This window comes from Nothoprocta perdicaria, unplaced genomic scaffold (assembly GCF_003342845.1).
Source record: "Nothoprocta perdicaria isolate Ctin4 unplaced genomic scaffold, notPer1 scaffold_193, whole genome shotgun sequence".
Lineage (NCBI taxonomy): Eukaryota > Metazoa > Chordata > Aves > Tinamiformes > Tinamidae > Nothoprocta > Nothoprocta perdicaria.
In genome coordinates this window covers 69,228-83,964 of record NW_020455127.1, presented here as the reverse complement: position 1 = coordinate 83,964, position 14,737 = coordinate 69,228, and positions in this window count along the sequence as shown.

Below are 14,737 nucleotides of genomic sequence, written 5' to 3'. Positions count from 1 at the left end.
TGCAAACACAAGATCCAAAACCAAGGGATTTTTAGAGCTTTGAGTTCGTGCCCCTTTGTGCTTTATGGTTACAAGGGAGATGCTAATTTAGTATGTCTAGCAGGACTTTAATGTTTCTGCTCTCAACATGAGTCAAAATCAAGGACTGCGAAAGTATATAGAAATTAAAAAAAAAAAAAAAAGAAAAAAAGAAAAGTTAATCAATCTCTCCTCTCAGAGAAGGCTTAGGTGAAGAGCTGAGGACAGAGCTACTGTTGCTGAACTGATCTGTTCATATCCACAGCAAAGCAGCTCCTGTTCCTCCTTTAAATACATCTTTAAAACATTCTCCTAAACTCAGCTTCAGAGCGAGCTCCCTATGGATAGGCATTTTTAGAGGGATACACTGGGATGTTTACTGYTTGCTGCAAATTGGCTCTGAGGGCACCTTTACGTGTCAGTTCTACCTGTTTGCTTGTCACATGGGGAGACAGGGAGGAAAAGAGGAATGGGTTTTAAAAGTAGAATAAACACCAGCAAAGTGGAAAGCAAAGTCACAGCAGAATCACTCATTCAGACCTAAAACCAGGGCTCCTCATTCCATGACCACAAATGATCTTTCTGACACAATAATGGACTTTGGTCAGAAATGCATACAGGGAGCTACATTCAAATGCAGATTTGCAGTTTGTATTGTTTGGAAGTGATCAGTTTGTGACACTCCTACCAGATCATGATGAACAGTTAATAAGCAGTGAGGACACGGCTCATTATGGAGCATGTAAAACATCACTACATTCCTTGTGCATGTAAACTAGCAATGGGCAAAGCAGCTCAGATTCGCTTCTCTCCCAGTTTAGTTCTTTCTGGTACTCTCAAATTCACAAAATTTAAAGACACCATCAAAAATAGGACAGAATGAGGAAAAAAACACATCCACCTTCAGGCCCTGTAACAACACAATATTCCAGATAGAGATGTCATTGCTACCTTTTTAATCTGTGTTCAACTATACTGTTCAAGGCAAGAGTGAAGAGAAGCAYTAGAGATACAGTTGGAGAGATGAAAGATGGAAAATGTTCCACATGCTACTAGACATGGAGGTAATCACTATCTATGGAACTGGAACAAGCATGACTTTCAAAGACAGTGCTACACTAAAGTTTGGRTGAAAGATAAGATCTAGCTTGTGCAGCAGTACAGCTTCATCAGGGACAATAATAACAACATCAAAAGTCAATCCTCCAATTTCTGCATTTGATAAGAATGCAGAGTCAGAGCATAAATGATTATTTAATTTAGTACAGGTAGCTAATAGCTGACTGTATGGGAAAATTTAACACACTAGTGCCACTGCTGACCTTGTATCACATCTTGATGCTCTTATTCCCTTGTCCAAACATGGAATTAGTTGAYTATGTAGCATAATGATGGTGCTGCAAATACAACAATTCTGGGTGGGCAGGTTCTTAGTTCAGCCACTGAAGTGATGAATTCAAGTTTAAAGATGACTGTGTGGAAAGGACTTAGCAAAGAGCAACTTTTCCTTCTTACATATATTACTAACTGGAAAAACAAACTCTTGTTCTGCTGTCCTCCATCTGTCTGTCCATCTCTTGTCCCTCATGAGACTACCTTCCTCTTTCCTTACATTGCAATTACATCTTGTAGAGTTTTGTCCTTCCAGGACAATCTGTTCCCTGGCGCTTTCAAGGAGTCTAACACACTGATTAAACACTTTCTAGTCTTCACAGTCCCATACTTTCCAGCACTGACAGTTTAATTTCTAGACTCCAAGTTTTTCTGATTCCAAAAATGCCAGATTGTGCATTGTCATGGCTAAAATCAAATTGTTCCCATTTATTTCCTAGAGTTGAATAGCTGTCTGAAGACTTCTTTTTTATTAAAACCCAAACGACAACTTCCTAGTATCTGAGGTTGCAGTTTGTAAGTATGCTTGACATCAACAGATTCTCCAGAATTAAACATTACTCCAAACAGTACTCCAATATTTTTTCCCCTTTTTTTGGAAGACTTCTGCAATTTGTATCAACTGCAATTCAATTGGCAAGGGATCCTTTTTATTTCTCTTCTGGTTAATAATGCTCTGTCTACTAGTATATTTGGTGAACAGAGCAATAAGAAAAAGAAACCCTCTCCTGATTTTTAGCAGTTTCAGAAATAAAAGAGCAGATTTTCAATAGCTGTGATTCATGCACTCATGGTACCTGTTATTTGTGAGCATGTTGACAACTTGCTGGATGTCAGTGAAAATTTGTGAACTGCCAAGGTTTCATGCTTTGAAACACAAAGAGTGATTCATATCAGACAAGCTATTTGTTATTCAAAGGACTGGCCAAAAAATTAAAATAAATATATTCTGTTGCATGCAAATTTTTGAAGTTTTGAAATTTGTTCCCAAGTTTTAAACTTGTTGTTGTTTTTTGTGAGAAAGAACCACTCCCAACTAGTGGAGACTGACAGTATTGTCTTGTATTTGTTGGGAGTACAGAAGGTACAGGTACAACTCTATGTCCTAATTCCACAGTTTCCCATGTTTTCTATATCCCAAGCAAAATGCCTACCCGAAGTTATTGATAATTTTGACTGTTTCTCCCTCTCTCCACTTTAAATTTAAAGTGGATTTAAATCCTGAGCCTGAAAAAAATCACAAAAGAAAAAAACAAGGAATCTTTCCATTTGAGCACATCAGTTTTCCTAACGTAAAAAATATCCCAGCAAGTGACCACTGGTTTGGTTACCCAGTTGAGAAAGAGAACAATTACCCTGATATTCAGGTAACCAATAAAAGAGTGCAAATACTGAACAAGTAATGATTCATTGAAGCTAACATTTTGTAAAGAACAGCTGGAGCTCTAAAAATTACTCTTTTTAGGGAGCACTTATCAAGCACTAAAACATTGCAAGAAAATCTGAAGTCGCTTATAAACAAATTGCTTATCACACAGCGACAACGCTCCAGTGACTCTTYGTTTTTCTGATATCCTTATTCTTTCCGCTATTGCCTCTAAGTGAAAACTTCTTCTGGTATAAGGTGTTGTATATTGTAAGAATTCTATTGCAGATTCTAGCCCTGTCAGGTAATATTTCTACCTCATATTTCAAGCTTCTTTAACACTTGGCAACGGGGTTAGTATCAAGCTGTAAGGACGCTGTGGCACTACTGAATCAATCCACGAGTTACTCTAACTCAAGCGAGGGAGTCTCAGAAGTAACACTGCTCTCCTTGGAGTCTGCTACAATAAGTGTTCCCAATATCTGAAGAGAAAGAGACAAAGTGGTGCACGCTGAAATGSAACCAGTAGTGAGCCTGCGGGCATGGGCCAAGGTATTTTATCATGCTGCCGAAGGGCCTGCTTGGAGAGCTGAGAGCTCTCAYTCTTGCAGGACGTACTGAAAAAGTGTGTGCTTCATGCCATAAGCATAAAACAGACATCTGTCTGCCAGGGGCTCCCAAGCAAAGGTGCTAGCTCTTCGGAGGTACCCCTATCCCAGCGGCCTACACCCTGGACAGGTGAGACTGCAGTGAGGCAGTGATAGCTGCCTAGTGACTTAAAGGAAATATCTTGAGAGTGTAAGGGAGTRTCTAGATGGAAAAATCCACATCCTGAAGACCCAGGGCTCCGCTAGACCAGCACTTTTGGCAGGAAAGCCAATACATAGGACCTGAACCACCTTCTCATGTAAAAGCTGTGGAGTTTCAGCAGAGAGTAATARCACAGGGAGGATGCTGGCTGATTGATGTCCTCATGGATATGAAAAGAACTGTGTCTTCAGCACTGTTGATCTACTATTTCTAGTCTAGATGAAACATACTTGAAATAACCAACTGATAGGRGGATTGCTGAGCCAGCATCCTGGGAGCTACCTTTGCCACTGCTGCCTTGGTCTGATATTTCATTTCTCCTACATAGGTAGAGGTTTGAGAAACAAATGATGCATGGSCAGGAACAGACCTCTAGCATCAGTGGAACTGAGGAAGACTAGAAATTTAAGTTTTCTTCACTTCTATAACCAGAAGAATTCAAGAGAACAAATCAAGAAAAGCCAAACTCGGACCTGCCTCTGGTCTGCTCTTCACAGAATACTCACATCAGCAAACCCGGAAGGTTTGCATCAAGAACTCTACCATGCTCCTTATTCTACTATTTTCTTTTTTCTTTTTTTTTTTTTTTTTACGTTTGCCTGAGGTTCCTCTTGTCTTGGCCATTTATAGCACTCTGCCAGCACATCTGTCTATCTCTGTATTCCTCTCTTGCTTTCCTGGTATTTCACTACTACTTCTCTGGCCTTGGAATCTATTAAGATTTTCCTGCYTTGGCTACCAAACAAGTTGGCAAAACAGCTCTGCTCTTTCATAGCTACTGACCAAATGTGGCATTTTGGTGCATCAGCTTCGGGAACAGAGTAAAGCTGACGGGAGTGGGGAGGACACCATATGCAGAACACATCTAGAAAGATACAGAAATGGTGTTGAAGGTAATAGACTGTGGAAGAAGTTCTTACTGTGAGTTCAGGGCATTTTTTTGGTATCAACCACAGGAACCCTGGTGTTACTCTCAGGGCCTGGACAGGCCACCAAAACAGAGAATCGCACCACAAAGCAAGGCAAGAGTAAGAGCTCTTTCTTCAGAGAAGACAGCGTGYGCTTCCTTGTCTAAGCCTGCATCCCAAACAGATATCTCATCTTCCCCTCTGTCCTCTGCCAGAGTAATCCAAAATGGAAGTTACCGGAGTTTCGGTCTCCTGAGGTTTCAATCATAGGCCCTTGCCCAGCACCACAGATACAGGGGGGAACAGAGTATGAGTTCTGACTTGCTAAAAAAACTCTGCTCTGGCATCAGCCCCCTCCTTTCTCCTGTGGCATAACCTCTGCGAATGGCTCACGGCTCTAAATGTCTCCTTAGGGGGAGTTTCAGAAAGGTGACGAAGAGGACATCACAACTACCTCTCTCCATGGCTGCTGTTACTCATGCAGACGCAGAGATTTGGAGGAATAGCTCATTTTAATGGCTGCAGGTTAATATTTGTCATATCCTCCCCAACTTACCTGTGATCACTGAAAAAAAAAAACAAATGCAGAAGTAGGTCCCCAGGGATGCACTTCTGGAGGGCACAAAAATTAAGATTAGGAAGGGGAGAGGACAGTGTGCATGACCATGTGTGGCAAAGCACTTGTGAGCAAATTTGTGAGCAAATTTGTGAGCAAATTTAAGCAGAGGCATGGGAGAATACTAGTGATGGCTGCATATGAGCATGTTGAGTACATGCAGCTGGGTGTGCACAAGAGTTCTGCTATCAAGACAGCAGTGGGCAGGGGTGCAAAGAGATGGTTGCAAGTGGAACCATCACAAAGTGGAAGGGTCACAAAGAGCATGTGGGGGTGTTTTGGAGGAGGGTGGTATGTGTGGGGTTGTAACTGCGTGGGGTGCATATATTTAAGTGGCATACAGTTTGGAGTGGCTAGTGTTTGCAGTGGTGTGACATGGGAACGTATGAATATGAAACAGGATCTATCTCTCTGCACATAAAATGCTGCGGTGAAACACAGTTTAATCCTGCTTGCCTGTGGGCATAAATTCTGAAAATGCTTTTTTTCCTTCAATATTTCTAGCACAAAAGAGCTGATGCTTTAGCTTATGTGGGGACAGCAATATTTTGAATGTACCTACTGTACCTCCTGTAGGACTGAAGCAATTAAGTAAATTGGAGGGGGAAAAAAGGACAGCGGGCAGGGAAGAGGGACAGGTAAAGTGCCAAATTGTGTAAATTCTGAAGGCAATCCAGAACCTTAAATTGCTATTTACAGAGTGGTACCCAGAATGCTTTACCTTGAAACTTTGCTCTTAAATGCTGTACTTTTAGAGGTCACCCTAACCTAATTATATTTCTGTTTCTGGCTGAGGCAACAGCTGCACAATATGCGTGAGGCTTAGGAGAGTGGAAACCAAGAAACATGTGTTCTGTATTTGTTTCTCCAGCCATGGCCATGCTGACCATGGGGAGACTTATGTCGGCATTASTTTGGGTAACTGGTGAGAAACCAGACTTGAGTTTTGATTTGTGCAGCATGCAGCCACTGTAATTGGGAATCAGATGTTTTCTGTTAAGGCMCAGAATACCAAATCTACACATAAGCCTTGCTTGTCCTGTTGACTGGAGAAGGGAACACATACTGCACTGAACAATTCAATTCTGAACCATCAGGAACTGAACTTCAGTACATGCCTTGTCAGTGAGATCCTGTTGTAAGACACCCCTGTTCCATGTGAACAGGCTGTCAAGACAAGAGATCATCSCAAGAGGAGTTTCAGTGTCCTCAAAAGAGCCCTTCTTTCATGCTAGGAGTTCAGGAGGACCAAGAACATGCAACGAGTTACAGCTTGCCAACRTTGACTGTAATGCATTGCTTGGCCTGCTTAGCATTTAGAGGGAGTGCACAGAGCGTAGGGCATGGAGCACAACAGTCATGACAGGGCATCTCAGCAGTTTCACTAGCTGCAGAAGCTTGGATCAGATCCTRACATCAGTTTTGTCTCAGTTGTTGCTGGCTTCTGCCCAGGACAACAAGGAACTGTCAATAGTCTGAGAGATCATGTTCAGTCCATTCTTTAAAACAAGGCTTATGTTAGGAGATAGCTTGAGAAATCCTCTCAGCAACATTGCATAGCAATAGTGGGGCAGCACTGCTGATAACACAATGATATGACCAGAGCCTAACAGGCTCTGCATTAGGGTATACCAAAATTGTCCTGGCAAAAGGTCTGCTGAACTACCCTAGGAAAAGGAAATGGAGGGAATGGACTATTCATGTAATCCACTTCCTTGCAGCAGTTTCCCTCTTATTTATAGCCATCCTGTGACTCAGTCAGACTGGAGCTGAGAGTGCAAACACATATTTCTTTGCTCTAGGCTCTCCTTGGACTTTGTTTGCACAGCAAAGCACCATCTAGTGCCAGAAATTTATGATACCCTGAGAGCACAGGGAAGGCTGGATCTGAACAGCTGCATTTCCTCCAGGTTCCTGGTAAGGCACATGCCCCTTGTTGGTTCCCCATCACTCCACTGTGGGTTCACTGAACCCAAATGCATTGCTCAGTCTGCACTAAGAAGGCACGGACCCAGCAAACAGGAGTTTAGCTTCAAACCTAAGACAAAGTTGCTGAATGGATATGCTCTTACCAACAAAACTCCAGATTTCTAAAGACTTCGAAAACCTCTGCATACATTCACATCCTGTGCCATGTTCTGTAAATTACCTAAATTACCATCCTTCATGCTTGTAACAGTGGGCTGAACCTAAAATCTTAAGGACTATCCTACCTGCTCTTCAAAGGCTTGCAAAGCTCTTGCTCTGAATTCAGAGCATCACAGCTCAGGTTGAGCTACACAGCGGGATGATCCCAGCTGTTATTGTTACTATAGCAGCAAATACAGCTTCAGCCTGGATCATGAAGATGCTGGCCTAGGGCTTGTGTGAACAGCTCGGCCAAAGATGATCCGCTAGTTTACTTGGTACTTTACTGCTCTCAACTTCCATTCATTCAAGCTTCCTCATATTGTAGACACAAATCTCTTTCCTTAACTTCTCCCCACACTTACCACAGCCCGTAAGTAATAAATTAATGTCTAAGAAGAGAAGCCTGTCCATCTCTTTTTTTTCAAAGCAGGAGCGAAAAGTAATGATCTTGTTCTGGAAGAAAATCAAAGGCTGCCGACAACAGCATGAAATGTCAGCTCTTTTAATTTCATTTATTTATTTATTTTACCCAGTTGCTTTAATCCTCGGAGTTTAAAGGCAAAGAATGAATGCAATGTGCTGGAAAATGAAGAACATGTGACAGTATCAAAGAAGGAAGCCAAAGGAGAGGGTGCGTGTATGTACGGGGAGCCTTGTTAGGAGACACATTAAGGCAATCCAGCTGATAGATGAAGCCTTTTATAAAAGAAGAGTAAAGTCGTCATGTCACTCTATTTCTTTCCCCTGATTTTTTYTCCCTTAAACCACTGCATCTTTTTTGCCTCCCCCTCCTTTGCCATCACTCCTGTCCTGTTGTTGTCTCCTCCCACAGGTCCTACTCCACATTTGAACCACAGGGTTGCCATTGCAGGGGCACTACAAAATCTCAGAGGCAGGCCTAACAGCAGAGGCAAAYGGTGCCTCAGCAAGCCATGGTGGTACCTGCAGCTCAGAGACCATCACTCAGATACACGGTTGAGGCCTGGAAASCCTATCTCAGGCAACGGGAGCCCTGCCTCCAGAGCGCTTTGGCACAAAGGAGGGATAAATGCAGCACAGAGAGGTTGTTTGCTCTATGTAGAAGCTACCCCTGAGAGGTTAGAAGCATGCAAACATTGCCATTTATTCTCAGGAAAGGAGAAGAAAAACAAGGAAGCCAAATCATCAATTTTTTCTCTTCTTGATGTACTTTTGACAGCCTGGGAAAGRATTCTGATGGAGAAATGCCTGTTGGCTCCTCCTCATAACGAGATTCAGCATGAGTGACTCAGTTCTGTCTCTCTCTCACAAACACTGAGCTAATTTTCTGTGATCTTTCTACCCAGCGCATGTAAATGTCAGTCCTGCCTCCTCTAAAGCACCCGTGGCTTGGTCAAACAGGAGGGCTTTACACAGACCCAGTCTCCAGCAGCAGCCTTCCTGCCTTGGAAGCATGKCTGCTCTTTCCTAACCCATCTCGCTCTGCATGCAGCCTCACACACCAGCACAGGTTTCTGGCCTATGAGGGTGTCAAAAAATGGACTTCAGACCCCAGGAGAGGCCAATCCATGCCACCCCATTGCTTGCTGGCAAGTGGAGTTGGAGGGRATTTACCTTTCCTGACATCTCCAGAGATGACCCTGTCAAGAGCCCAAAACAGTCAAAATTTCACCGTCTGCCAAACTGAGACTTATTTGACCCCTATTCCTGTCAATGTCCCTGTGCAGCTCCAAGGCTACAGACCCGCCGTGTGACGGTGGTAGGTGCAGTGCAATGAGACACACCACAAGCCCCACTCCTCCCTCTCCACAGGGAGGCTGGTGGAGATGAGAGGGTGGCCCCAACAAAGGCAGGTGCATTTTCACTTCTGCCAACTCGGCCTCCGGCTGAACCACTTCTAGCCACATCTCCTGTCTCCTAYAGAATGGGAAAAGGCAAATGTCTGGCAGCAGAGATGGGAAAGATGGGCTGTAGCCAGTGGATCAGCTGATACTTTGCTGGGGCTGCAGGCTTAGAAGAGACCACTGGTTTCACTAGGAGGACAATAAAACGCATCTACCTCACAAAGGGAGAGCAAGCCTTACATTATTGATGCATGCAAAGCGATCTGAGGTCTCTGGATGAATGCAGTGTAAGAAAGGCACAGAGCATTTATTGTTCCAAGGTCCAGTTTGCCCTTCTTCCCCCCACTCCTAAAGGAACAGGAAGAAAGGGATTGAAAAAAAAAAAAGAAAAAGGAAAAAATGAAAGACCTGAATACAAATGCCAGAGTGCAGGCACAAGTCAAGTTGGACTTAAGATGAGAGAAAGGGCCACTGGAAGCAGGATGGAGGGAGGGACTCATCGCCCCAGAGATTAGTGAGAAAATGCAGAGTGCAGCAGGGGAATGCAAATAAATGCACACCAGCAAGAGCTGGGTACAAGGCCTGGATCGTGGGGTCATTCCAGGAGGCACCCAGAGATGCAGGAGTGACACCATTCACACTCTGAGAAATTCCAATTAAAAATAATATTAATAAAACGAGCAYGAGACAAAAAAAAATCTCTAGAACTCGGCAACTGTCAAGCAGAAGTCTGGAACAATTAAACGTGATACTTAATTAAACATCTATACTCTCTTGGAATGTGAGATTTACCTCCTTTCTCCCTTTTTGTACAGGAAGCCCAGAGATAAAACCTTCATGTTATGAGTAATTATACCCCGCTGAGAAAAGTGATGGAGTGCTATGCTCCAAAGAACTTACCAGACCCCAGAAAATGTGGAGTTGATACTTAGGGTATTATTATTACTATTATTACTATTATCATCATCCTGAATAGTCTTCTCAGCTTGTTCCTGGATAGAAATAAACAGCACGTGCTTGCATTTTAATGGAAACAAATGGGGACGCTTTGCTTTCTTGACATTTGGCTGCAAATTCTTTATACTAGAAGCAGTGTCAAAGGCAGGCATGCTTCAGGATATGCCTCTGTATGCGTGGACACAACAGAAGGCTGAAAGGCCTGTGGATTTTATTCAGAGGAGAAATAAATGCAGGCACGCGCTGTTTCCAGTGTGCTGGTTGCTTCCTTGCAAAACCCAGGTAATATCRTGACCCTGTCCTTCAGGCATGTGGTAAGAACAAGAACTAGAAGTTCTGAGGCATGCTGCTAACACGGATTAGAGGGTCATCGAAGTACCTGATACAAGAYGAGAAATGGGCTAGAGAGGAAATTTCCTGCATTGTCTGATTAGATGAAGCTGTGATCAGAGGCAAGGAGCAAAAGTCAAAGGTAAGGAACAAAAAGCTTTCACGGGCTTGCAAAAAGCATCATCGTTCACTGTGGCTGACTGAAAAATGCTAGCAAAGGAAAATGAAGGATCCTTTCACCTATGCTTTCCTTACCTGCATTTTATTGTCTTATTGTGGATAAATGTTTGCACATGGAATGGACACTGCACTATAGAAAGATATCAGGCATGTCCCAGGCTGTAAGAGAGACAAAACTGAGATCATGGATTTCAAGCTACTCTGGTTTCAAATATGACTGAAAAGCTACTTTCTCCTTGAAAAGGAGAAAGCCATTTGTGACATCCCCATTAATGTGAACAAGGATCAGAGATCCACTTCCCTCTTGGGAGGAAGGAATGAGGTCTTAGATGAATCCTAATATAAAGCAGGACAATAAAGCTTCTGTATATGGGTTAGGTGGATTGTCTGTCTGGCCTAGTGTCCTGTGCCCTGCAGTGACCTAAAGGGGATGACAGCCTAAAACAAAACGGGAAATCTGTATCAGGCTTCCTTGGAGTATTCAGGGCAACATCTTCAACTGCCTCTGGACTTTGGAAGTCAGTGGGTYCACTGGGCTGGCCTTGGAGCTTGCCAAGACAACTAAGAGATTCAGGAGCATCACCTGATGCTGCCTGCTCCCAGTGCCGTTTGTGGGATGGAGTTCCAGCACATCCCAGGAGTGCTGGCTCCCCATGATTAGCTTTCCAAGCAGACAGGTTGGGTGGCTGCTGAAGCTGCAGAGGGACAGCATTTAGTTCCCCCGTGTTCTGAGACAGGAAAGAAATCTCATCCACTGGACATCGCTGTCACATCCCATCCTATCCAGTGACTTGTCCTCTTCAGTTTTTATGAAATGAGGACCTTCTACCTCTTCCTAGAACCCTGCTCCTCAGCCTGGACTTCAGTCTCATGACTGGGACATTTTTGCCTATCTTCTTTTTATAATGACATCTCATGCTGTCCAATAGCACAGCCCTGCACCTCCAGTAGAAATGTTGTGCTCTTCACGGTGTTTACCCTTCAAATGCTTCCCCTGGTGGGAAGCACAGTGCTCAGAGAAGATCTGCCAGGCATACAGAAAATGGAAAATGCTTTTCAGGAGAGTACAAAATGCAACTTTTGTACGATAAATATATTAAGAAGAGCAAGGGGCAAGGGGAAGTGAGGGAATACCCAGCAAACCTGCAGAAACAACAAGAACAACGAAAATAAGCCTGCAGGGACTGGAAAGAGAGTCCCATTCTCCCCAGCACGCCTGCCTAATCTCTGCTGCTGCTAGTTCGAAACACACAGAGGGCACAATCCTCAGTGGTGCTGAGCAGACCCTGGGAGATGCCAAGCATGCTTCGCTCCCAAGGAACAAAAAGGGTAGTCGGCCCTTAATAGAAATTGCTCATAACGAAGCAAGACCGTGCCTCTGAAGCACGCACATGGCACTGACAGGAGGCAAAGCTATTTTCTTGCTGAGTTTGAAGCGAAAAGCTCTGGCTGCTTGGCAGCTGCCATTCAAGTCACGATCAGATTTGGCCTTTCACGAAAATGCAAGCTCATTAAAACATCCGGCAAAACGTCCAGAGTTTCTCTGCGGAGGGAGGGAAGGAGGGAGGTAGGGAGGGAAATGTGGTGCAACCCTCAGCTAGCAGGATGAAAAGAGCAATTGCGGTTGAAGACAGTGCTTGGTAAGCTGGTTAAACGGCAAATCAATGCGGAATAGCCACTAAATGTGGCCGCAGGGAGCAGTTAAGGGTGGACACGAGAAGGGAATGAATGGGACCAGGACCAGATAGCAGTCACTAAATGTTTTTTCCTAGCTATTCTGAATGGAAGCAGAAATGGGCATTTACCTTTTGTTGTTCTGGGATTYTTTTTCCCCCTCTTTGTTTGTTTTTCCCATCTCCACAAACACAGGTTGGCTGCTGGACTCTGCAACCGATAAATGATGCAGAGCTGGCGGGAACCTGTGGCCTTATTTAAACAGAGCCTGGATAGAGTTATCTGGATCGATTGAGCCAACACTTCCTTGAGCACTAATTCAGGCCAAACAACTGCCACTGTGAATGAACCCAGCTGCCCTCGCCGGGAAGTGACCAGCACAGGCAGAAAGGTGCGAAACGTGTGGGGCACCAGTGCCAACTAGGACAACTTCACTTGTKCATGAAAGAGCTTAATTTAAGCATAAGTGTGCTCTTAGACTGACAGAATTACCTTATTACAGCCCTACCGAGCAACATGGCTTGAGGTCAGCACTACCAGGGTGGAACAAGGGTCCCCATCATCTGTGTCGCTTCTCTGCGCACAGGCAGCAATGCACACTTAGGAAAAGGGGTGATCCATCCCAAGGGTATCTGCTCAGCTTCCAGCAATCTGCTCTGTGTGGGCTTTCCTTGGGTTTAGCTCCCACAGCGTGGGAGAGGGTTCGAGCTGAACTGGATCCTCCCCCACGCTCCTACACGCTGGTGGAGAGCCAGATCCCTAAGCTAAATGAGCTCTATCTGGTAACGCATCTCCATGGGCCTGCAAGAGTCGGGCAGAAGACCCCATTAAGGCTSTCTTACCTCCCCTCAGTCCCTGGAGTCACTCGGGACTTGGCTTGCTGCTTCTGCTGACTATTTAGAGCACTGCAGCCTGACTCACCACCTCTGATTCATCGTTTTATGCCAGTGTGACTCTCTCAGAGCAATGGAGCAGCGGTGAATCAGGCCCTTTGTATCTAGGCTGGATACAAATCCCTAACGCAATCCCCTCCGCTCCTTCCTCTACCGGATTGGCCCTGTAGGAAATGCAGGAAGTTCTTAAGCTTGTGTCAAGAGCCAAGTTCAAAGCTGGGCARACCACCTACATCCCGAGGAGATGGAGGACAATTTGTGAATAAACACAAGGTGAAGCTTATTTTGAAATAATGTCATCTTGCAAATTCTCATATTTGCACCCTCTAGGCTCTGGTCCCCAGCATAATTATTGCTTCAAAGTAAATTTCATATCTGATCAACTGCTTTCAAAGGCACTGCCTCAACTGCTGACCATAGGGAAAGTGCACAGGCACGACGAGCACAGATCTCCAGAGGTCATTCCAGCACCCTAGATTTCAAAGACAACTGAGATCTGCAGTTTCATATTTTTTTTAGCCACTCTTTGATTGTGACATAAAAATCACTGCTATGGCCAAGCAGTGTGATAGCACAGCCATGTCCTCGCTCACAAAATCAMTGCAAGCCTAAACGAACAAGTTTGGAAAGTCCTCCTTCCTAGCAAGGGGACCTTTCGCTGTGGGCAAGATGGGGAGAACTCACACAAGCTGCTGGCAAAGTCACATGGTCAAAAACCTCCCAGCTGAGACAGCTCTGAACTTCACCTCCCAGCAGCTGACAGCAGCTTCACCGCTCGCCATCCCCTCGCAGCAGCTCTGTGAAGCTGCAGAAGTGCAAGCCTTAGGTCAGAGATGAAAGCACTTTTTCATAAGCGGTGTGTTACCGAGCTCCACCTTGAAGCGCCTGTTTAAGATGCAGATGCAACGCGGGGCTGTGGCAGCCTGTTCCTCAGACTTGTAGGAACCAAGCGAGCAGCTCCTCTACCCACCGACATCAACAGCCCGTAGAATGGTACATGGGAGAGAGAGGGATGCGCGGGGAGGAAAGGGTGGCTTGGTCCAAAGCTGCGGTGTGCCTGCGTATGCCTGTCCATCTCCCTCTTGCTTTTGTTTTTAGGTAAATATGCAACCAAAAGCTTGTCTGAAAAGCAGCCCGTGTTCCTTCTGCCTTGTCAAATTCTTCAAGGGAAACATTATCGCCTTAATTGCTTAATTCCAATTTGCATAATACAGCGCTCTGACAACTGCAAAAACAGGGATGCAAAGGGAAGATTAAGAGCGACATATGCGCGCTGCCAGCCTTTTGCAGCCGGGAAAGCAAAGCTGAGGACCAGTGCTGGGATCAGCAGCCCTGCAGACTTGCCCACTCTGCTCTCCTTCAGCTCCCCACCTCCCTGCTCACTCCTCACGAGCTTCTCCTACTGCTGTGGGGCTGCAGACACCTGCACACATGGTGTTTTCCCTGCCTCCTAGTGGGGTTTCCAACAGGAACACTATCCTGGGACTGCCTGCTCAGGAACTGCTAAGAGGAACATGGAGGAGATGCCCTTTAGAAAACAGAAAAGCAGATGGGCACTGGGATTCATAGAATCATAGAATCATAGAATGCCGAAGGTTGGAAGGGACCTCAGAGGTCATCGAGTCCAACCCCCCTGCTCA